Source organism: Triticum dicoccoides, chromosome 7A (assembly GCF_002162155.2).
Source record: "Triticum dicoccoides isolate Atlit2015 ecotype Zavitan chromosome 7A, WEW_v2.0, whole genome shotgun sequence".
Lineage (NCBI taxonomy): Eukaryota > Viridiplantae > Streptophyta > Magnoliopsida > Poales > Poaceae > Triticum > Triticum dicoccoides.
The window spans coordinates 65,121,591-65,124,603 of NC_041392.1; positions in this window are offsets into that span (position 1 = coordinate 65,121,591).

Here is a 3,013-nt window from a genome sequence, read left to right on the forward strand (position 1 = left end):
CGCCTCGGGGTCCAGGAGCTTCCCCGGCAGCATGGGAAGGACGGGGGAGCGGGGTACTCGAGGCGCGGCATGTTGCCGCTCTCGATGTACTCGAGGACGGCCTCCAACGTGCGCCCTGGCACGCCCCACCACCGACGCCGGCCGACGGCGTTGAGCCTGCCGGAGGGCTCGACGCCGTTGGTGGCCTCGAGCTGCTCGGCGTGACGGCGGCAGAAATAAGGCTCCCAGAGCGGGCTGTCGGGGACGTACCGTGGCCCCTCCCTCGCCGCACGCGGCAGGGACGAGCGGATGCTTGCGATCTCCGCACGCCGTGCCGTGCCGGTGGGTACCGGGGGCACCGGCACGCCGCCGTCGCTGATCCTCCACGCCCCGGGCACCCGCATATCCGGCGGGACCGGGTACTCGGCCTCAAAAAGGAGGCGAGCCTCGTTCTCGTGAAGATGGCGGCGGCCGAAGCCGTTCGCCGCCGCGCCGTCGCCTGGGAAGCGCTCGGCCATGGGTGTGATGAACTAGAGACGGCGAGAGAGAGGAGAGGGAGGAACGACGACGGTGAGAGAGTGCGAGTCGCCGAGTGCGCTGGGGCGCGTCTTATATAGGCCGAGGCGCCGCCCGTGCGCGAGCCGCCGTGAGTACGCGTGGCGGGCGAGGGAGGGAGAGGGACGCGCGTCATCCGGTCTTCACTGCGCCGCCCATGAGGCATCAATGGCGCAGGCTGACCGGCGCGGCAGCGTGGCAGCTTTGGCATTGATTCGCCGCGGGAAACGAGGCGATAAGGACGACGAAGGGGCGAGAAGAGAGCCGTGTCCTTGACGCGGCGGGCCCGCGACTGTTTCGCGCCAAAACAGTTCGCCCCGGCACCCCCGGGCGCCCCCCAGCGCGCCGGGTTCGATCTGGGTCCGCCGGCGCTGTTTTCTGCCCAAGCCGGCAAAAATCGGGTTCCTGGGGGCACGACTGGACCGATTTTTCGGCGTCGGCGTAAAAAAACGCCTGGGGAGGCCTTCCTGAGGCGCGGCTGGAGATGCCCTAAGCACCAAGAATGGCTGGCCCAGTAACAACAGTGCAGCAGCAGAAGAAACAGGAAGATGCAGAGTAGCATGTGCTCGTCATGTAGGAGTCAAAAATGATGCAGGCAACTAAGCACGGCCGACCTTAGGCATTTTTGTGCCAGCGGCAGATGCTATAGCCAGTCAACAGTAGTACACGAGGTTGGGCCCAAGTCTACACTGTAACATTGTGGAGAGTTGTTCAAGTGCTAGACTCCAATGGAGCCTCCTTTCTCTGTGTGAGTGCATGCTGCGGTATGGGGTGACAGCACGCTGCAATACGGAGCCAGCTCAGATCCCTAGTGCACGTGAATGGCTGGGATAGAGTCCACGAGGTGCTCTGCCTCCATTGGCATTTTTCTCAAAAAAAAGTTCATCGTAGCGCTTCTCTTGAGCAGCCACACGAGTTTTTTTTAGAACGAAGGCTCTAGAGAAACCCAGCTTTGAATTAACAAAGTCATCAACTAGCCAGGATTACATAGCAAGATTATAACCACACACCAAACAAAGAAAAAGAACAGAAAAACGGCGAAAAGTACAAAGGCGCCGGGGAGCAGCTCACAATGCTTACATACAACAAGCTAGAGAAACAAAGAGCAAATGCTTGGAGATGCCAGCGACCTCTTGCATGCACAGAGTCAAGGAGGAGACGGCAGCCAGCTCGGGAGAGGGGAACGACGACAAAACAAAGCATGCCGTTGCCAAAAAAACTCCAGGACTTGGAGAAGACGCAGCCTACCGGATCCATCATCAAAGAAGGCCCCTGCCTCCTCGCCCAGCTCGAGGGCGCCGAACCGTTGAGTGATGGACATGTTCACCCTAGAACCTGGATGGCTGGTATCCAAGGAAGCCACAAGAGCGGAACCAGGCGATCCCCGCTTGCCGCCGTCGACTCACCTAGAGCAACCAAATGCCAAAGACCAGAGCTCTGGCACGAAAGAGGGTGAGCAGCCAGGATGAACACGCCCTCCGCCCACACCGCAACAAAGCCCACACCCCATCCTTGTTCCCAAAAACAGCGCCTTCAAGAAGATTACGGCGCTAGAGGCGTCGCCGCCGTCCAACAGAGTTGAGGTGTTAACCCGGGAGACAAGGGGGACGGGGTGGGGAACAGGACCTGACCGACGCCTCCAGGAAGGTGAGTGGCGCCCGTGGGCGTCGCAGCCGGCAAGGCTGGCAGGGTTTCCCCCGGTCCTGCATCCCGGCACCCGCTCCCACCTGACGAAAACCGAAGCTCCTCGACGAAGCAGGCCAGATCTGGGGGATGAGCTTGCTGGAGAGGTGTAGGAGTGGAGACGGCCAGATCTGATGCTGTCGTGGTTCTAAGCCTGACAGTAGAGTGGGGGGTAGGTATGGAGAGGCAAGGTCCTAGCTATGGAGAGGCTGTAAACACAAGGGATGTACGAGTTCAGGCCCTTCTCGGAAGAAGTAATAGCCCTACGTCTCGGAGCCCGGAGGCGGTCGAGTGGATTATGAGTATATGAGTTACAAGGTGCCGAACCCCTCTGCCTGTGGAGGGGGGTGGCTTATATAGAGCGCGCCAGGACCCCAGCCAGCCCACGCAGGAGAGGGTTTAAGGTGAGTTAAGTCTGGGGCGTTACTGGTAACGCCCCATATAAAGTGCCTTTACTATCATAAAGCCTACTTGATTACAGGCCGTTGCAGTGCAGAGTGTCTCTTGACTTTCCGGTAGTCGAGTGAGTCTTCGTGGTCGAGTCCTTCAAGTCAGTCGAGTGCGTCCCTCGTTGGTCGACTGGAAGGTGACTTCTTCTAAGGGTGTCCTTGGGTAAGGTACTTGGATCAGGTCCATGACCTTACCCTAGGTACATAACCCCATCATTAGCCCCCGAATGGATTGAGGCTTCGAGTGAGGAAGGAGTTGATGTTGTTTCCGATTAACCTTTGCGCTCTGGTCGTGCGTTGTCCTGGACCAAAGAATCTCTTCGTCGACAGGGAGCAACTTGCCTTCA